The sequence below is a fragment of the Papio anubis genome, chromosome 3 (assembly GCF_008728515.1).
Source record: "Papio anubis isolate 15944 chromosome 3, Panubis1.0, whole genome shotgun sequence".
NCBI classification, from domain to species: domain Eukaryota; kingdom Metazoa; phylum Chordata; class Mammalia; order Primates; family Cercopithecidae; genus Papio; species Papio anubis.
The window spans coordinates 106801520-106824325 of record NC_044978.1 but is presented as its reverse complement, the minus strand read 5'-3'; the positions used below and the strand labels follow the sequence as shown (position 1 = coordinate 106824325).

Genomic DNA, 22806 nt, shown 5'->3' with positions numbered 1-22806 from the left:
GTATGTTGCAAAACTAAAATCTCTGAATGCGATGCAGAAAAGCAGGTACTCACAGAACTTACAGATCTCTGGTATGTGCAAAGATTAGAGAGCAGAACAAAGGTTTGAGGTGAAGTGAGGGTACACATCTATCTTTATGTTCTTTCAAAACAATTTCTTGATTTAAAGAAGGATCTGCTTTAAGTACAAATGTTTAATATAAGTTAAATAAATTGTCTTCTTCAAACCATTTTTTAATTATTTTCAGTAAATATTTATTGAATACGCAACAGAAGAAAAGACTGAGGATGAGAGCTCAAACAAGACCATCATACATAATATATTTTGCCTGAACTACATTTTATTTTTTTCTTTCATCATTGAGATTTTATTGGTACAGTACAGACATTTCAATTTGTACACAATTCTTAACATAAGTACCAAAAGTCTAAAAGGCCATGTATTGTAATTCTTTTTTAAAGTTATTCCAGTGACTTTCTCCCTTAAAATTTGGAAGCAAATTTTCCTTAAAGGCTATCAAGTACCAGTACCTTCATATGTTGATAAGCTGTTAAATACGTCCCACCAATTCACAACTGAATAGCAGATACACTATATATTCACATTTTTAATCTTTCACAGCACAGTAACAAAGTTGTTAGGACATCAGGACTACCACAACCAAAGATGTTACAGAGTACACACAGTTCTCACAGGGAGAGCTATGATCAAGGAGTGGATTTTTTAAGGAAACAATTCTACTACAAAACATGGGAATAGAAGTAATTTAAAATGTTCAAGACATTAAACGCAGGACATACTCTATATTGCCATTTAATCTGGTTTGTACTATAGAATATAAAAACTAACCTCCCCAGCTATGGTATGTTAAGTTGACACCCAAGACAGTCAAAGCCTCCCATAATTCAATATCCCACAGTATTTTCTGGTTGTACCAAAAAATAAACAACCAGCAAATAATTTCACCTCTTAAAAAAAAAGCATTTACACTTAAAAAATGAGATGAGGTGTGATTCCCTCCTTTTTAAAAACGTTTCTAGAGCTACTAAAAAACTTGCATTTACAAAATAGTTGATAATAAATATTCCTCTGGATTGTACAAGAAAGGAGACAGGGACCGCTGATAAGACATGGTATATGGTATTAATCAGACTTGACTTCTTAATCTCCTGCTTCATCAGAGGCGGGACTCTCCTCAGTTTTCGTTCCCCATTTTCTGCAGGTAAATCTTCAGTTTCTTGGTTGGCCACTTCGGCCTGTTTTCTCTTTGCTCCCCTTTTCCCTTTTGTTTGACCCTTTTTGTCTGAAGATTTGTCTTTCACTGCTGCTCTTTTCAGCTTTGCTTCCACTTTTGCAGGAGCAGGTTTAGCTAACAACCACTCGGATCCCCTCTTGGGCTCTTCCTTGGCGGCCCCTTCGTTGGAGCTGACCTTCCTCTCGGGCATCCTGGCGGCAGGGAGGGCATGTGCCAGGTTCCTGCGGGCCGGGGCTTGCCTAGAGCCTTCGTGAAGCTGAGCTGCAGCTCCTCTCACCGCCCGAGCTGCTGAGACCCACTGCCTTAACTACATTTCGAAAACTTGAACCAACATTTCAAAATCAGGACATCTCATATACAAGTCTGGATTTCAGTCTTCCCTTGAACAACCAGGGCCTGCATTTCCCCAGTGAGACTCTGCCTTTCTCAGTTGTCCTTTATCAGAGCCCTGCCACCGTTTTTATCTCCAAATAAATACTTTTTATACCTTCCTGTCTATAAAGAATTGAAAAACGAAAGACCAATAAAGTATCACATTTTAAGAAAAAGTCCCTTTTACATTTCGACTGCCTTCTTTAATTTAAATTAAATATGCAAAGACTTTCTGTAATGAAGACAAAATCTAGCCCACTTCAACTGCTTTTAAAGGTTTAGTATTAGGCGGTGGTTCACACCTATAATCTCAATGCTTTGGGATGCTGAGACTTTAGAGGATCACTTGAGCACAGGACTTCAAGATCAGCCTGGGCAATAAAGCAAGACCCAATAAATACATAAATAATAAATAAATCAATCAAGAATGTTAGCCAGGCATGGTGGCATACACCTGTGGTCCCAGTCACTTCAGGGACTGAGGTGAGAGGATCGTTTGAGCCTGGGAGGTCAATGCTGCAGTGAGCTGTGATCTAGTCACTGCACTCCAGTCTGGGTAACAGAGTGAGACCCCATTGCCAAAAAAAAAAAAAAAAAAAAGAGAGAAAAAAAGGTTGAGTATTTCTTATCCAAAATGCTTGGTACCACGAGTATTTCAGGGTTTCTTGGATTTTGGAATATTTGTATATATGTAATGAGATATCTTGGGAATAGGACTCGAGTATAAACACAAAATTCTTTAGTTTAACATACACCTTATAAACACAGCCAGAAGGTAATTTTATACACTATATTTTGATAATTTTGTGCATGAAACAAAGTTTGTGTACACTGAACCATCAGAAAGCAAAGGTGTCGCCATCTAAGCGACCCATGTGGACAATCTGTAGTTGTTTGTCATCGCCATCACTCCTGACTTTGAACTTATATGCTATTAATAAGCAATCATTTTCTTACTCACATGTAGGTGTTTAAGTAAAAAATATGACCTATCATTAATACAGTTAAAAAACAATGTGTTCAGGTAACTAAACAGCACAGTAGCATCATCAGAATACCTCTATCAGCTGTTAAACGACAGCAACTATAAACACCAGCAGACTGAATAAACTGCATTGTGCACCTGTGTTTTCACTGCAACCTATCACATGAGGCCAGGTGTGAAATTTTCTACTTTGTGGCATCATGTTGGTACTCAAAATGCAAAATTGAATTAAATATAAAATGTGGACTTCAGACATTACAATATTCAATCCTTATTTAAGTCTTGCTATAACTTTGTTTCATGCACAGGTTTTGGAGCATACTGGATGTCGGATTTTCAGATTAGGGATGCTCAACTGGTATTATTCTGGCCCCTGCAAAGCTTTCAGTAGGTCCCCTACTATTTCATACCGGGGACTTGCGAGTTCCTGGGAATAGCACTGTAACTCATTCTTGAGTGGGTCCTTGACTTCATTGAGTTTATAATCTAATAGGAAGAAGGCTATGAAGAATTCTAATAAAGTAAAACAAGCAATTACAACAAACCTTCCTCTTTAACTTATCAAAAACGGAAACTTTGAAGAGCTGCTCTTTAATAAATCACTGGAAGGCACCAGGACCCAGGTGTTTTGACTCAGCCTCATTTCAGACTGAGATCTGAGGCCATGATACCTCATGTGCCTATATATGCTAATAATCACCATTTCTTGTACCACTGTTTACATACTCTCATCTACACAATGATCTTCAACTCTTTCTCATGCACTTCAGTCTTACAATTTGTGATCAGCAAACTCCCCTGTAAATTCCACCTCTTCTCTGAATGTTCTTTTCAGTGGCTGAGTTCCATTAATCCTGGCTTCCTTTTGTGTAAATTCTTCTGCTGAATTGCTTTTAACAGAAAGTCCTTTTATTCTTTCTCAGCTTATAAACCTCAGGACAATGAGATGTGATAGGTGTCCTCCTTTCTTCTTACTGCCATATCCAATTAATTAATTCCCCCCTGTACTTTTGAGAAAATTAATGCTAAAGCCTTTGCCATCCATCTATAAAAGTGACACCCTTTCTTATGTCTTAATGCCTTCTGCTAAGCTATTACTCTTTATCATTTGCTGAAGATTTATCTCAGGGCAAAGAATTCCTCCCTACCTGATTATCATTATCAACTATTTCAACATTAACATAGACGAAGTGGCCACACCCTCATCTCTTTGGTTCTTGAACTCTCGTCTCTACTTTCCATACCCATTCCCACACTCAGCTTTGATGTCATTAGAAATTGAATCAAATATAACATATGGACTTCGGACATTACAATATTCAACCCTTCTTTAACTCTCTTCCTATAACTTTGTTTCATGCACAAAATTATCAAAATATAGTGCATGAAATTACTTCCTGACTATGTTTATAAGGTGTATGTTAAAGAATTTTGGCCGGGCGCGGTGGCTCAAGCCTGTAATCCCAGCATTTTGGGAGGCCGAGACGGGCGGATCATGAGGTCAGGAGATCGAGACCATCCTGGCTAACACGGTGAAAACCCGTCTCTACTAAAAAAAAATACAAAAACTAGCCGGGCGAGGTGGCGGGCGCCTGTAGTCCCAGCTACTCGGGAGGCTGAGGCAGGAGAGTGGCGTGAACCCGGGAGGCAGAACTTGCAGTGAGCCGAGATCTGGCCACTACGCCCCAGCCTGGGTGACAGAGCAAGATTCCGTCTCAAAAAAAAAAGAAAAAAAAAAAAAAAAACCAAGAATTTTGTGTTTACACTCGGGTGCTATTTCCAAGATATCTCATTACATATATACAAATATTCCAAAATATTGGCCCTTTCCTGGTTTTATTTCTTTTACTGTCCAGTTTAATTAAAGTATGCCATTATAATCACTCATTTGCATATACTCAACTCTTTTGCCCTTTTTACCACTTTTGTATACTTTAAGAAAATTCTTATTGAATTCTAACTTATACCATTTTTCTGCCTGTAATTGAGAACCAGAATATTCTGGGAAAAAGAAAAACATGCAACTGGGCATTTTCACATTAAAGTCAAAATGAAAGACTTCAGATGAGCACAAAACAAGTATGTTCGAACTCCTGTGACGACTCCCTAGTGCATTTGTTTTCCAGCATTCTGAGATGATATAACATGCCCTCTCCACTTTTTTTTTTTTTTTTTTTTTTGAGACAGAGTTTTGCTCTGTCACCCAGGCTGGAGTGCAGTGGTGAAATCTTGGCTCACTGAAACCTCCGCCTCCAGGTTCAAGCAATTCTCATGCCTCAACCCCCCAAGTAGCTGGAATTACAGGCATGTGCCACCACCGCCGGCTAATTCTTGTATTTTTAGTAGAGATGGGGTTTTGCCATGTTGGCCATGCTGGTCTCGAACTCCAGCCTCAAGTGATCCACCTGCCTCGGCCTCACAAATTGCTTGGATTATAGGCATAAGCGACTGCACCTGGCCCTCTCTCTATCTTTTCAACTCCATTGTGTTAAGTATTAATGATCTACTTAATGTTTTATGGAGACAATTGAATGTATCAAACATAATCTCTTCAGCAGAGACTGCTAGTAACCATACAATATACATTGAATCCTTATTTTTAATGACAAGATTTCATTCTTTAGATAAATACATTGCCACCTTGCAGAAGGATTATTTCTCATCCTTCCTTGAACCTAAGTTTAGCTATATGAATCAGTCCTGGCCAAGGAGACGTAAATAGAAACTTTATGTAGTGTCTTCATCATTAGAAGGCTCATTAGAAGGTATGCATGTGGTCTTCTTTTTCTACTTTCTCCAACTTTCTGCCTGGATTTTTTTTATTTATTTTTTATTTATTTATTTTTTTAGTTTCTAGTGTGTTTTATGCTAACAGGCAGAAATTTGCCAAGAAAAACAGAGAAGGGTCAGATAAAATTGAATGACACTGCATGTCATGATGAACAACCATCTGGGGTCCTTGTCCAGTATTGTTCCAATGGAGTGGAAGAATTAGAAAATGTTTCCATGTATAATGTGAGTAAAAAGACAAGAATTAAAGATGGGTAATTTATAAAAATCTTTCAAGAAGTTTGATTATGAAAGGAATGATAGAAGAACAACAAGGAAAAATTAAGAATTAGGAATTTTTTTTAATGGGAGGTGCTTGATCATTTTCACTTCATTTTTATTTACTGAAGGGGAATCTGTTGATTTTAACAAGTTAATCAATCTAAAAGAAGAATTCATGTTCTCTCCACACCTCTCCTTTTCCTTCGGCCCCCTAAACAACCTGTTCTTTATTTTTCTTATCATTTTTTTTTTAAACATGACGTTGTTTTAGTTTTCTCTCCTCTAAAGCAGGAATAATAGTAGTACCTACATCAAAGATTGGTAAAGATTACATATGTTTTTTTCTTTGGCTATTGGACCTGTGATTAATTTGTTTACTCTTGGGTTCATTCCCTGATGCCCATTACTCTGCTTGTCACCACAAATATCTGACTCCTTCATTTCCTAGGACCCTTGTCTATTGACTTCTAATTGGTTTCAGTATCCTGAATATACCAGCAGAACACTAGGGAGAAAGAAAAGGAGAAATCAGGATATTTATCTTTCTTCCTCTCTCTTTCTGTCTGTTCCATGCTAGATCTCAACAGAACCTCTCCCTTCTTCATGGTTTGAGCTCTCCTTGAAGACTTTCCGTCTCTGAACTTGAGAAGCATCATTGTGCCCCATTTGTACTTCCAGCTATAGGGGTGATAATAGCTTTCACGTGTCGCTAAGCTCAGGGTTGTCTTACTATGACCCAATTGGTTTTTCATCTCGTTTTTCATGTTTACAACTAGGTTCCCATGTTATATTCCTCTACTGAACTACTTGGCATGGGTTCTGTCTTCCTGACTTCGTCCTGACTGATACAACTATTATTATCATCATCATCATCATCATCAACAGAATAAGTCAGGAAATGTGGGATGTGGAAAAAAATGTTAAATGTGGGAAAAAAAAAGTGCCTCAGAAAATAAGAGATGGAATACAAAGCCCAAGTAAGAGGAAAAGCCTGCAATTGGAAAATGGAAATAACTTCATATTTAAAAAATTAAATAAATAAATAAATAAATAAATAAATAAGCATCTAAAAGCATGTGAATAGCCAGTCAAGATTATTCTGTATTTTATGTTTTGTTATTTTTATTCCATCCATTTATCTTGGACATGTTTGAGGCAACTAAGACCATAGTCCAGTTGTACCCTGTCTCCCAGTAGCACCTTAACGAGGTAGTGAGTCTCCAGAAAAAGGTGACAGAAGTATGTGTTATACAATTAGAACCTGAGAAGTGTCAGGGAGCTCCTTGTGTCCCAGAGTGCACAGAGGCTGCAGAAGGAAATCCATGCAACACAAAAGAGAGCAAAAATAAAAACAGTTACATAAAATTTCTGAGCAGATTGGAGATGAACAGAGCTCAAAAAGTCCCTAAACATAATTTGTTGTGGGAGCAACAGAAGAATTTGTCTTTGCCTAAGAGTGCTACTAAAGAAGAAAGAGATTTGCTGAATTTAATGCATCAGATGAGAGCCCAGAATAATTTAGTAGCAATATGTACAGACTGATCACTAAGAAACAAGCAAGACAATATGTGACTCAATAGAAGTCAATGAGGACAGAGTATATTTAGGACTAGATGCCCAGTCCCACTCTCCAATGTCTTTAGACTATGTAAGACACATGGACCCTTGACACAGTTCCTGGAAAAGGAGAGGGGAGACTGAGTAATAATAATTGGGGTTATGGTTTTGACATTCTGACAGAATAGGGCTGAAAATAGAATATAAATTCAATTTTAGAAAAATAATTTTTGTTTATTACACATCTGAATTAGAAAACTGAGATTTCTACCTATGACAAGGGAATAAAAATAGTTGAAGGTTGTAACAAGATCAGTTTTAAAGTCATGTTGGAAAAATAAGCTCATAAAATATTTAGAAATTTTATGAAGCATAGTACTACATTAAAAATACGAATGGGCTGGGTATGGTGGCTCATGCCTGTAATCCCAGCACTTTGGGAAATCGAAGTAGGTGGTTCACCTGAGGTCGGGAGTTCAAGACCAGCCCAACCAACATGGAGAAACACCATCTCAAATACAAAATTAGCTGGATGTAGTGGTGCCTGCCTGTAATCCCAGCTACTCGGGAGGCTGAAGCAGAAGAATTGCTTGAACCTGGGAGGTGGTGGTTGTAGTAAGCCAAGATCGTGCCATTGCACTCCAGCCTGGGCAACAAGAGCAAAACTCCGACTCAAAAATAAATATAATCATTCATATATATATACAAATAGATATATGTATATATATCTATATAGCCATATGAACATATATATGAATAGATTCATAGGTGTGTGTGTATATATATACATATATATCTGAATTAGAAAATATACACATATACACACACATGAATATAAATATGTATATAGGTATATGTGTGTGTATATATATATATATATACACACACACACATATGAATGAATCTATTTTGCTCAAAAAGAGAAAGCCAAGGTGGAAAAAAATTCTTTATTTCAAAATGCTTAAAAATGTTTTTGAATAATTAGTTGAAACACTGAAATCACCTAGAGTATAATCTTGAAATTTTGGAGATAGTTAGCATTTTGGTCATCTTGCAGTTTTGTTTTGTTTCTCCATGTATACAAAATTATTTGTGAAGACAGAATTAATTGTGAAATTACTTATAATGAAATTTTTAAATATTTACACTAGCTTAATTTCAACTGGATAAAATAGAGATATATGCTTATATGGGGCTAAAACTATAACAGGTAAAAATATAAGAGTGGGGTTCACTGCGCCCATTTCGTGTCTGGAACCCAGACACAGCAAGCCACCTTTCAGCTTAAATACTTTTTACCCTAGTTTTCCCAGTGTTTTCAAATGAGTGCTAAAATGGTAAATTAAGAAATAATGACTTAAACACTTTTTGGCTATATTTATGATGGAATTTGAATTGGTATAAACTTTTCTCATACAAGAGATAAATCATTACTTGGCATGTAAAATGCCCTGGTCAAAATTTATTTGCTGCTTTTCTTCAAAGAGAAAAATAGTGATGTTCTGGCAAAGAGTATACGTGAGAATAAAGAGAAAGGATTCATTGTTTATCTAGCAAGTTGCTCACAAATTCGAATTACTTAGCAGTTATCTTTCAAGACTGAACACTCACATCAACAACTGTAAGCAAAACTGTTAATTGTTATACTGTATTTGACAATATCCTTATAATGGGAATTAAGTTTAAGAATGGGAAAAAGAGAACTGATCACTGGTAACATAAGCAGTTTTTTACCTTAAATTACATGTGACAAAAATTGTGGTGTTAATAGTTTAGAGAAAAAGGAAAAGAATGAGTTATCTTTCTTTACTGAGCACGGCCCTGTGTGACACAGCAAAAAAGACTAATCAGTCAGTGACTGTTTCATGACATAATTAACTAAATTTTCCAGTAATAATATGTGTTTATTGAAAATTTCAACTTCGTATAGTACCACTTCTTTGGCAAATCACTTTTCTACAGAGATTTTCATAAAGTTTTAAGAATGAAGCAGCAGTGGCACCAAGCAGTCTACTAGACGTCCCTGGTTTATTGTTCTATGGCATTAGAAATATTTTGGCAAAAACTTTGAGAATTGTAGCCTACTCTATAATTTTTTAGTCACTTATTTCACATCTTTTTGATAATTTAAAAATTTTGCCCAACTTTGGCCATTAGATAACAATAGCTTCTAAAGAAGCCATGAGCCATAACTCTTCATGAAGCTCCTCTTGCTCTAAAAACAGAGGCCCATGTCCTGGACCCAGATCCAGATAAAAGGGCCAGGCACTATGTTATCTGTATCAATTGCTAATTCATAAAGGTCTTAGGTGGGGGGTCTTTGCAAAAACCAGCAGAGAGTACCTGTGTCTTGTTTTCTTTCTTTTTTATTTATTGTTTTTGTTTTCTCAGCAACCTGGCTCTCAGGGAAAGAAAAAGGCTCTTCCAAAGTGTCTGGCTGCAGCATGCCAATAATCGTGTACAGTCAGTAGCAGTGCAACAAATCACTGATAAGTGATGAAAATATAAACATGGTAATTCTAAAGGGCTTAGATAAAAGGACAACATGCTATTTGAGGACAGCTTTTAATTCTCCAATGAAAAGAGAAGACAATTATTTCCTCTCTAGGAATTTTGGATACAGAAATAAGTTGGAATGTGACTTTACCTTGCTTCTTTGAGCCATAAAAGGATAATATTCTGATTAACAAGCTGGCTTTTGTAAACTCTAAAACTAAGTACGTTTACAGATTAATTATTCTCTAGTTATGGGAGGAGAAGCAAGCCTTGTCGAGAGTAGCAGTAACCATCTCCTTTATATCACTGCAGTAGGAGTTGGTATTTTAGGCTTCTTTTGCATTCATCCCCATAGCATTTTGTGAAGCGTGTCATGAAAGACAGCAGTACAAGATTTCCTGCAGATTTCTCTCATTGATTTATTAACTGATCTATACAGTGGTTGTCTTATCACACTGATCACTAATGATGACATAGAGAATAATTGCCATCCTATGACCTATCAGAAAAGTCATTTTAAATATGAAAGTAATCATATTTTATTATTAATAGTCTACATAAGCCAGTTCTCTCCTTTCTAGGATCTACACTAGCAGAAGTTGTAAAGCAGTGTCTTAAATACTCATTCAGGATGTTTAATATACTTTAAGTCAGTGGGAGATTCAAACATTATCAACCTTGCATTTTCTAGGGTTTTTTCTTAAATTTTCTTTATCAACAGAATTGGCTGAAAGGATATTACCAGATCTTGCAATAATATGACCAAAATATTCATAACTTGATCTTAATAAATTGCATATTTTTAAAAAACACATTAAGTCTCAACAGGAAGATGTCAAACTACAATTTTACCTAAAAGGTCTTAATAGGTGCTATGTAAATATGACAGTATATTATTAGAGGAAAATATTACCTAAAATAAATTGTGAATCACTTTATGGTTAGATGAACTGAAATTAATATTGATACTGTGTGCTTCACTCTTAACTAGAAGAAAAATAACATTGCTGGAAACATTAATATGATGATGGTGCTTCAGGTAAGCAACTCACAGTGGCTTTTTGCCATTTAAACAAATAACAGTGGCTTTTTTTTTTTCCTGAATGTTAAAATTATATTTTGGTGTAGAAAAATGTATGATTTAACAATTATTTTCATTATATAGAATTTTCCAGTAGTTCAAAGTCTACATTTGAAACTTATTTATGCTGACTTTTTTTTTTTCCTAGATCAATAGTATCTCTGGAAATTAGATATCTCCACAGAAACTTTTCTCTTCTTCTTGATTTACCTTCGTCATTTTATGAATATTTTTTCCTTCTGTTTTAGAGATAAGGGCATGAGATAAAATGCATATGTTATGGGGAATATATTTAACATATATTTGTATTTTCCAATTCAGCATTCTAAAACAGTTATCTGCCAAGCATGTAAAGTTAAGAATGCTTACAATTTCCATATCACCACAAACTGTTACAATCCGCACCTCTCTGTCCTTTCCTTTGAACATGGCCATTGTGATACCATGGACCTTTTAATGACAACACCGTAGCATGCAACATGATAGTACACTATGACCAAATAGACCAGTTTTGTTTTTAATAACATAAGATTTAATAGTTTTCATTTTTGTAATTCATTTTATTTTGAATTCTTGGTTTGGATGTTTTAGGAATTTGGACACTTGACAAAAAGCTTTCCCTGTGTAAGAACACAAGAGTTCTACTTTTACCAAATTGAGTTAGAACTCAATTCCTTTTCTGTACTCCTTCCTTTTCTCATTCCTTCCTACTTTCCTTCCTTCTTTTCTTCCTTTTGTCCTTTTTTTTTTTTTTTTTTTGCAGACTAAATCCTCAGAGAATCCTATTTATATATTCTCAATGAATTTTATTACATTTCTTTAAGTAAATAGCATTTCAAGTTATGTGTAAGTAAAATGTGCATGAACTACAAAGACATAATAGTAATAATTCAATTTTACCCACATAGTTCTATTTTATTTGATTCTTTCTTCCTTTGTTAGTATTGGTAAATATATTACCTCACAAAAAGTTATTAAAATCTGCACTTCACAATAATTTTTTCCTCAAACTATGACATGTATTTTATTTGATTCCATTATAGATTTTATACTTTTGTATTGGAATGCAATAATCGCGTATATTATAGGGGTTCAAAAGTGATGCAAAGCAGATTTGTAAAATAATAAGTTATATAGTTAATATATCAAATAAGTTTATTTTACATCATAAATGTTAACTATGACTTTCCTTAATGGATGAATTATATTCATTTATTATTTTAATTATCTATGTTTCAAAATGTTCAAATTGCAACATGACACTTGTAATGATAATATTAAACATGTATTTCCTAATAAAATTGAGATTACAAAGATTAAACATTAAGAACTTACAGTTTGTTTTCACACCAATTAATATTGAAATTCCATCTTCTCCTAAGGTAATTTTCGCAAAAGTGTTACATAATATATTAATTATTCGTTTACTTTCATCACAATTCTTATTGTACTTGATCTATTACGAGAAAAGTATAATTGCATAAAAGGATACTGTGGTCTATTTTTCTATTTTAAGAAATATTGCTGTTTAGAATAAACTACCCCACTGAATATTTTTTAGTATGGAGTATAAAAATATTACTCAGGTAAAACCATAATAATAATGATCATTATTTATTTAGAATATTTAATGTGAGTGATATTTGCAACCATCACTTTGTTTTTAAGATAGTTTTATTTGATTGGTGTAAAAACTCTAAATGTTGAATTCTCTGTAATAAGGTTTAATCAGGTATATATCATATATACACATATAAATTTCTTATAATTAGCTGTCATTTCTATAGAAAATATAAGTAAATAAAAATGTTAAGCTGGAACTAAGATTGCATGACCTTGCTACCAATTAACTTAAGGAACTGTTAAAGGCTTTGTCATTTTTCTGTAGCACAGATTTTTATAAATTAAAAGAAAACTTAGACAAGATATGTATCTGTTGTCTTCATTATACTGGGTAAGAACTGACAGAACAATTAAAGCAGGGCTCTGCTTCTAGTAGGAAGATATAAACAAAACCTGAAATCCAAGTAGTGAGCTACCGCTTTATTTCCAAGATTTTAAGTATTTTGCCAAGGGCAGACTTACTTTGGACAGAAAGAAGAGCCAAACATATAGGAGAAAGGGAGAACTCAGGACATAGAAAGAAAATCTAAAGTATTTGACAGTATTGATACTGCCTAAGATGAACATATTTGACAACATTTACATTCCCAAGGATGAAGCAAGCACTGAGCTTCGCAAAGGATATTGAAGACAGTAGATACAAGAGGCCCTACTGGAGGGAACTATGCAGGAGTTCATCAAGAGTGAGAATAGGAGTCTACTGTAAGCAACTGGCCATATCAAAGGAGGACAGCAGGGAATGCTTGAAAGATATCTAGCAAAAACATATATAATCTTCACTAAATCAGAACAAAAAATTGTCCTTCATTTATTAAGGACTGTTGGCTGGGTACAGCAGAAGGCGCCTCCAATCCCAACACTGTGGGAGGCCAAGGCAGGATAATTGCTCAAGGCCAGGAGTTTGAGATCAGCCGGGGTAACACAGTGAGACCCCCGTCTGCACAAAAAATAATTTTAAAAACTTTAGCTGGGAATGGTGGCATGCCTGCAGTATTACTAGTTACTTAGGAAATGATGACTTGAACCCAGGAGTCCAATGTTGCATGAGCTATGATAGCACCATTGCACCCCAGCCTGGACAACAGAACCAGACCCTGTCTCTAAAAACTGAATAAATAAAAATAAAATAAAATGAGAATTGTACACTGACTATCAGAGTAGAATGAATGAATTGTGACTCTGTTTACTTTGTGGCTTTATTTTTATAATAATAGATATTAATTTTTTGGTATTTCCCATAACAGAGTATGATCTATTCTCCATAAATCTGTTTATTTACAAGACAACATAATTTTTAAACCCTACAAGTATATTATATATATGCAATTGGGGAAAATTTATTACAAGTTTGAAAGTCAAGTGAGCCAAAAGAAATAAGTAGAACCACTTACAAAATCCTGTCAATGAAAGATTCTTTTCTGTTTGGATCCCTTACAGTGCCTATTTAAAGACTATGATTGATTTTGGTAAAAGAAACACCGTGCAAATAATAAACGAAAGTAGAAATGTGTATAGACACTGATAACAAAAATGTATAATTATACTCAATTCTAATTATTTCATTGGCTGCCCATCAAAGGAACTGCATTTCTTTTCTTCTTCCTATGGAGTCTCTACAAATTGATCTTACCAGTGACACCACATTACACACACACACACACACACACACACACAAATGTCTGTGAAAAAATGTTTGAGGGAATCTATCTTCTTTGGTTATGAATTAGCTCTTTTCAAATAACTATTGACAATACCACTAAATACAAACTGACCAAATGAATTGTGTTATGTGATATAAAGCAAATAATTCACTTACAGCCTTACTTCACTGCCTTTTCTTTCTCTCATAAAACCTGATTGCTTGGTAATCAGCATTTCTGACACCTTCCTGAGAAGAAATAACATTGTATCAAGAAAAACACAAAATGCACACCCATCTTTTAATGGGCTCATTTAATGTTCTGTCCCCAAGTCACCCAAAAATGTATTTTGTGGTTGTAGAGAAGAAAATCAAGCCTAATACTCTACTCTGGTAATCAACTTCCTATATAAATTCTCACTTCAGTTAAGTTTCGAGTCAGGCAGAGGTAAGTTAAAATCTTTGAAACACTATTCTCCTTTCCTGACAAAAAGAAACATAAAAACTGAGTTCAGCTCTCCTGCGGTTTTTGGAAACAGAAACATTCTATTTATATATAATTAAAGGGGTTTCTAAAATAGCAAACAATCATAGAAGTTTTCACAGTTACTATTGTACTATTATGGCTGCTATTCAATTTTTAATGGAAATTATTCAAAATTAAAAATAATTAGTAAATAAGTTAAGAAAACATGGAAACGCAAGTTTTTAAATCGTTTAGGAAGAAATGATGGAAGATAACATAAATTGAACACATGTTTAAATTTGTTGCCTATGAGGGTAGGGAAAATGGAGATACAAAAATTATAAAGTGATGAAACTTGCAATGATATTTCAGAGACACTGGAAGTTCCACAACAAAGGGGACACCAAACTGACATGAAGTACTTTGAAGAAGAATTGATAAGTGCATCCTCCTGAGATAAGATGAACTTTATAAAGGGAAGAGGTAAAAGGGGTGATCCATCAGGGAACAATGACTTATGCATGTAAACATGCCCAATATTGTGTTGGATTTGTAGAGAAAAATGAAATTTAAGGGGGACATTACAACAAAATTATCACTCATTATCTACTATTTACTATGCTAGACCTTATTGATAAAATATGGGCAAAAGAGAAACAACACGCACCATTTATTGGCCAATAAGAAGAGAAAGCAAACAACACAGAAATAAACTCATGCTTGGAAACTAATGCTGTCTATGAAGGAAAGGAACCCAGTGCTCTGAGCAGAAAGCAATTTATTTCAATTAGAGGACTAAGAAACTGACTTCTAAGCCAAAACCTCATTGAGAAGTCTGAATTAGCTGGGCAAAAGAATATTGAAAATTAGCCAGGCATAGTGGCAGGCACCTGTAATCCCAGCTACTCAGGAGGCTGAGGCAGGAGAATTGTTTGAACCTGGGACACAGAGGTTGCAGTGAGCCAAGATTGCGCCACTGCACTCCAGCCTGGGCAACAGACTAAGACTTTGTATCAAAAAAAAGATAAAAGAATACTGAGCATGCAGTAGAGGGAGCTGAGTAATGGAGAGGTGTACTTCAATGAAAGAGAGATAAAAGTATAAAGGACTGAAGGAATTTTCCAGGCATTGGATAGCAAAGAGTGAGGGTAAAAAGGACTGGAGAGTAAGAATGACTAGAAAGGCATCATGAGGGCACGGTCAAATTTTAAAATTAGTCCTGAATGCAATGCAAAGCTTTGGAAAACATTTAGTCAGAGAAATAACATCACCCGATTTATATTTTAGGATTATTTTGGTTGTTACAAGAAGTTTGGATTAGTTGGGAGTGAGAGTGAAAGCAATTATTACACAAGATAAGAAATTAGGATGACTAAGAAAGAGTGTTGGGGTGGAAATTGAGATAACTTGTAAAATTTAAGATATTATTTTAAAGACAAAATTGCCAAATTTGGTGTACAATCATATGTAAGGGCTACTCTGCTTCATTCCTTGAGTAACTACCGGATGGTAGTGTCATTTATTGAAACAGTGAGGGCTAAAAGAGGAGTAGATTTGTTTGCAGAGCTAAGGCAGAATGATTTTGATCATGATAGAACTAAGATGCTTAAGATATATTCAAGCAAAGAAAGATGAAAGGATAACGGGGTAAAGGAAATTTTAGATGGGTAGTAGATTGTTGCTTACAGGGCTTGAAACTCAAAGGTAGTATCAGAATTGGTGATACTGGTGACATATTTCTGGGAGATGTAGACATATAAAATTTCTAAAGGCATGGGACTGCCTGAGCTAGACAAAGTAAGTGTGTATTACATGAGGGAAAAAACAAAGAACAACAACAACAAAAAGCACTATACAAAGTTCTTAGGTTGTATAAAACAGAAATAGCCAGAAAAGAAGAAAACATATTAAAAAAGGAAACTCAAAAGCAAAGAATAAGAAATCATGAACTGAATTACTTTTTTTTAACTCAGAAACTGGTCAAATGTATCAAATAAATAAAATACTGATGAGAAATCAAGTAAGACAAAGAAGGAAACATGTGTATGGATTTGACATGGAGGTCACCAGTGACCCTAACCAGAGCAGAGACCAAATAGAGTTGGAGCCAATAAAATCTGCTGTACTTTTCTATGAAGAGAGAAAACTATCTGAATAAATCAACGTAGTATGTTTAAATTATAAAAATAAATGAACTATGTATTTATTTACAGGTAAAGTCAATATATTTAATTTCTTACTTAATATAACAATTAAAACTAGAATCCACATGGTTTACTTTTTATAAAAGTTGATGCTTAATATCATATTTTTGAAATGCAATCTACTTTTTATTTTACAATGCTGTATTAGTCTGTTCTCACAGTTCCACATGGCTGGGGAGGCCTCACAATCATGGTGGAAGACAAAGGAAGAGCAAAAGGATGTCTTCCACGCGGCAGGCAAGTGGGCATGTACAGCGGAACTCCCCTTTATAAAACCTTCAGATCTCATGAAACTTACTCATTATCACAAGAACAGCACAGGAAAGACCTGACCCCATGATTCAATTACCTCCCTCTGGCCCTGCCCTTGACAAGTAGGGATTATTACAATTCAAAGGAAATTTGTTTGAGGACACAGTCAAACTATATCATTTCTCTCCTGGCCCCTCCCAGATCTCATGTCCTCACACTTCAAAACACAATCATGCCTTCCCAACAGTCCCCCAAATTCTTAACTCATTCCAGCATTCACTCAAATGTTCAAGTCCAAAGTCTCATCTGAGACACAGCAAGTCCCTTCGCCTATGGGCCTGTAAAATCAAAAGCAAGTTAGTTACTTTTTAGATACAATGGGGTTACAGGCATCAGGTAAAAATATCCATTCCACATGGGACAAATTGGCCAAAACAAAGAAACTACAGGCTCTATGCAAGTCCAAAATCCAGTGGGACAGTCAAGTCTCAAAGCTCCAAAATGATCTCTTTTGACTCCATGTATCACATCCAGGTCATGCTGATTACTGATCATGATGTAAGCAGTGGGTTCCCATGGTCTTGGGCAGCTCTTCCCCTGTGGCTTTGCAGGATACAGCCCCACTCCTGTCTGCTTTCATGAGCTGTCATTGAGTGTCTGCATCTTTTCCAGGCAAACAGTGCAAGGTGGATCTACCATTCTGGGGTCTGAAGGATGGTGAATCTCTTCTCATAGCTTCATTAGGCAGTAGTGTCCCAGTGGGGGCTCTGTGTGTGGGGGGTCCCACTCCATATTTACTTTCTACACTGCCCTAACAGAGGCTTTCTATGAGGGCCCTGCCCCGTAGCAAACTTCTGCCTGATATTTAGGCATTTTCATAAACCCTCTGAAATCTAGGCAGAGGTTTCCAAACCTCAGTTCTTGACTTCTGTGCACCTGCCTGCTCAACACCACGTGGAAGCTTTTAAGGCTAGAGGTTTGCACCCTCTGAAGCCACAGCCCCAGCTGTACCTTAGCCCCTTTTAGTCATGGCTGGAGCAGCTGGGACACAAAGCACCAAGTCCTTAGACTGCCCACAGCACAGGGGCCTTGGACCTGGTCCATGAAACCATTTTTCCTCCTAGGCCTCTGGGCCTGCGATGGGAGGGCTATTGCAAAGGTCTCTGACCCGCCCTGGAGACTTTCCCCCATTGTCTTGGTGACTAACATTAGACTCTTTAATACTTATAAAAATGTCTGTGGCAGGCTTGAATTTCTCCCCAAGAAATGGGTTTTTCTTTTCTATCGCGATGTCAGGCTGCAAATTTTTCAAACTTTTATGCTCTGCTTCCTCTTGTACGCTTTACCACTTAGAAATTTCTCCACCAGATACCCTAAATCATCTCTCTTTAGTTCAAAGTTCCACAGATCTCTAGTTTAGGGGCAAAATGCTGTCAATCTCTTTGCATAGCGAGAATGAGCTTTACTCCATTTCCCATCAAGCTCTTCATCTCCATCTGAGACCACCTCAGCCTGGACTTTATTGTCTATATCACTATCAGCATTTTGGTCAAAGCCATTCAACAAGTTTCTAGGAAATTCCAAATTTTATCACATCTCCCTATCTTCTGAGCCCTCCAAGCCTCCAGGAAGTTCCAAACTTTCCCACGTTTTCGTGTCTTCTTCTGAGCCCTCCAAACTCTTCCAACCTCTGCCTGTTACCCAGTTCCAAAGTTGCTTTCACATTTTCAGGTATCTTTACAGCAGCACCCCACTCTACTGGTACCAATTTACTGTATTAGTTTGTTCTCACAGTTCTACATGGCTGGGAGGCCTCACAATCATGGTGGAAGACAAGGAAAGAGCAAAGTGATGTCTTACATGGTGGCCGGAAAGAGGGTGTGTGCAGGGGAACTCTCCCTCATAAAACCATCAGATCTCATGAGACTTATTCATTTTCATGACAACAGCGTGGTAAAGACCTGGCCACATAATTCAATTACCTCCCTCTGGCCCTGCCCCTGACACGTGGGGAATTATTATTACAACTCAAGGTGAGAGTTGGGTGGGGACCATATCAATTGCCATATAATTGTCCTTGAAAAATAAAATCATATGTATTTCAGTAATATTAGAGGAAAATAAAGAATGAAAGTCAATAAATATTTGAGCTACAAGGATTTTATACATTTTGAATTCTTCTTATTTTACAGATAAGGAACTTGAACTACCAGAATAACAGCCTCTTATTAGACCAGGTTTTGCAAAAATAAACTAAAATTCTCTGTGGTATTGTAATAAAAAATAAATTCCATGAATTTAATAAATATTAATAATAATGCTACCAAGGCCGGGCGCAGTGGCTCAAGCCTGTAATCCCAGCACTTTAGGAGGCCGAGACGGGCGGATCACGAGGTCAGGAGATCGAGACCATCCTGGCTAACACGGTGAAAACCCGTCTCTACTAAAAAAAAAAAAAAAATACAAAAAACTAGCCGGGCGAGGTGGCGGGCGCCTGTAGTCCCAGCTAATCGGGAGGCTGAGGCAGGAGAATGGCGTAAACCCGGGAGGCGGAGCTTGCAGTGAGCTGAGATCCGGCCACTGCACTCCAGCCTGGGTGACAGAGCGAGACTCTGTTTCAAAAAAAAAAAATTAAAAAAATTAAAAAAAATAAAAATAATGCCACCAAGAAGTTAGCCTTTTCATTTACAAACATAGAAAATGATAACCATAACTGTTGTTGTTTTTAATGATAGTTAAAATAACAATTAATAACTATTAAAATAACAGTTAATAACTGAGTTATCTGTCCCAGTCTAGTTGGGCAGCTCTAAAACACTACAATAGGGCAATTTATACACAATAGAAGTTTATACTCACAGTTCTAGAGGCTGAGATGTCCAAGATAAAGGAACCAGGAGATTCAACATCTGATGAGGGTTCACTCTCTGCTGCCAAGATGGGACCTTCTGGCTCTGTCCTCACATTGCAGAACGGCAAGACTGTTCTCTTGACGTTTATGGGGCCACTCTCACCTGGACATTATTCCCATTTGTGAGGGTTCCTCCCTCAGTACCTAATCACCTCCCTCAGTACCTAATCACCTAATGGCTCCCTCTTTTAATACATCACCTAGGAGTTAGGTTTTAACACGAATTGTGGGCAGATACGTACGTTCAGATCATAGCACCATCTAAAGCATCCTTAGAAGTCTGATTTATTTGCCTATTTGACTATAAAATTTAAAAAGTGAATATTTTTTACATGTAAGATAAAGTTCACAATGAGCCCTGATGACCTGGAATTTGCCAGTTTACTAGGAAGGAATACTCTCCTTGCTTCTGGTTTTCATTCATTTATTACAGGAATGCTGGGGGTGAAACCTGATGACACTGTATGTACTGAAGCTTTTCAATAAATTGTGTTTCAGTTTTAATAAGATCTGGCTGTTTTATTTGTCTGTTGTCACTATTGTTAACCAGATTTTTTTCTACATTTGAGTAGTTCTTAGGTGGACTTTCAACTACTAAATGTGGTAATTTGTAGAAAAGTACATGTCTTGTCTGCTGAAGCATGTATCATTGCTATGCATTACCTATCACTTAATAATTTAATGTAAAAGTACTCATCAATAAAATTATTATTTTCTAGCTTACACTTGGAAGTTTTAAGAAAAAGAACAAGGAAATAAACCTATCACTATTAACAATGGAAGTAACACTGTTTCCATAAGAAGTTAATTCTTCATACATTTGGGAAGATTGTATTATTGAAACAGGAAAGAAGGAGAAAGAAAGGAAGAGAGAAGGGATAAAAGAAATATTAGTGTGAAAAATATATATTTTTTAGGAAATTCTTTTCAGTCTCCCTTCCTTGTTAACCCTTTCCATGATTAAAAAAAAAAAAAAACTGAAATAATAATGAAAGACGTGTGAAGTACTCCTGATACTGTGATTGGGAAACATGGGTTAAACATGGTTCCACAGATGATCGAAAGATTGCCTTTGAGACCCTGAAAGTGAAGGATGAGAAGAGCTTTAAAGAGACTGAAGTACAGATGAAAAAAATACAGAAACTACAGGATGGCATAAACATTTCAAAAGGCAAGATCATCATACACAGCGGCGACAGTGAACATGAAAACTGATATGTCCACAATGACAAGGAATTAGTCCTTGTACAACTGTGAAAACTTAAGCCTAGGCAGCATCCCATAACTTACTCAAACTCACCCTCAAGGCCCTGATAGAGATTGTTGAAAAGGGTGAAAAGATCTGTAAGCAATCAAAATATTGCTGAAATATGTAGGAAATTTGAATCTAAGAAAGAAAAAGTGCTTCATTTTTGTCAGTATTGACTCACTAAGGAGCAGGAGGAGATTGAGGAGAATAACCTAGAAGACCTGAGAAGCTCGACAAGTTGATGGTGGACTACGTAGGGATGGAGAATTTCCAGAAATAGTATGACAAAGTGAAAATGCAGCAACTGGCCTTCAACACAGACGAGTCCACTGTTAGAAATCAGTGGGAAGTTGTGGGAGATGCTGAAGGAGTACTTGAATGGCATCTCAGTGAGTGACAGAGTGCTGGGCCAGATCAACCCACTGTTCATAGTCATCCATGGACGCAGCTTACCCTAGCCTTTGTCCACACCTATAGCCCATCCAAGTAACAAACAACATCCAACCACTTATCATGTCATTGAAGCAGCCCACATGATCTCTCACACCCTGTGATCTAAGGAAAATCTCTTTTCAACCCACAGGGATTTTTTTGAGAGACCTAAGGACTTTGCTATTAAAAACTTCCAATGGGGCAAGGGCAAAACTCTGGTTGGTAGTTGGGTAACTTTGAGCAAGTAGACAATTTTTCTTAATTTGAATTTAATTTCCTCACGTTGTGTGAGAAGAATAAACACCTCATAAACATAAAATATTATATTCATGTGAAGTATAGATTACCATTATTTTAAAAATATTCTCTATTGATTGGAAAGATAAGAACAAAACCTTTTAAAGGAAATTAATTAAAACTAAATTGACTGACTTGAATACAGAATCTTGTCATATTGATTCATGACTAGTCTGATGTTTACTTACCAATCTAAGAATTTTTCAGGCAGATTGAGCAAAAATAGTTTTGTTTCAGGCAATACTGACATGAAACTAGATTTTTTAAAAACTCATTATATATAAAAGTTGATACAATTACTTTTATCTATATTTATTTTCAAAATTATTTGTCTTCAAATGTGGCTGTGCTGGGGCAGGGTAGATTCTAAAATGGCTCCAATAATTTCTACTTACTAGCATTATCTAGAATTCATACCTTTGTGTAATCCTCTCCTCTTGATTATGACTTCCTTCTAACAGAGTATGACAAAAGTGACGATTTATCATTTCCATGATTAGGTTAATGTGTGAAAATAAAACTTTCCTAGATTTCTCAGTGTTCAGGTAAATAGCTCTAGCTTCTATGACATGTTCACATATCATGAGAATTAGATCTATAGCCATTTGTCTAGTTAATTGTTCTAATTTAAAAGAGTAATAGAACTTCTCTTATCTTCTTAGGGGGCTAAATGGCTATAGCTAGGAGTAGATTTCTTGCTTGAGTCCCTGAGGTGCCAGGAAAGACTGCAAAAGCCATAATCCAAGGAATTTACATTTCAATTTGGAATGAGACCCAGGACCTTGGAGACTCCTCTAGGTTATAGACTAAATACAAAGGTTATCTGTCTCATAGAGAAATTTTATTTACAGAAAAAAAGGCTAAAGAAAGGAGGACACCCCTTCTAGGAGCTGAAAGGAGAGAGGAAGGGAAAGTACCTTCTTGCCCTTTATAACA

At 36.1% G+C, this 22806-nt stretch overlaps 1 long non-coding RNA gene and 2 pseudogenes across 2 annotated transcripts in view; 1 reads left to right on the top strand and 2 right to left on the bottom strand.

Annotated features, from left to right (window-relative positions):
- The window catches only part of LOC116274178, a 47277-nt gene extending 26442 nt beyond the window's left edge, over positions 1-20835 (bottom strand). For both annotated transcript variants that reach the window (XR_004182770.1, XR_004182771.1), the window contains exon 1: positions 19841-20835. This is a non-coding gene — a long non-coding RNA (uncharacterized LOC116274178). The remainder of the gene's footprint in view (positions 1-19840) is intronic.
- Positions 322-1989, bottom strand: LOC101003138 (annotated as a pseudogene).
- Positions 20836-20906: 71 nt separating the features above from the next.
- On the top strand, positions 20907-21880 carry LOC101003488 (annotated as a pseudogene).
- Positions 21881-22806: the final 926 nt, after the last annotated feature.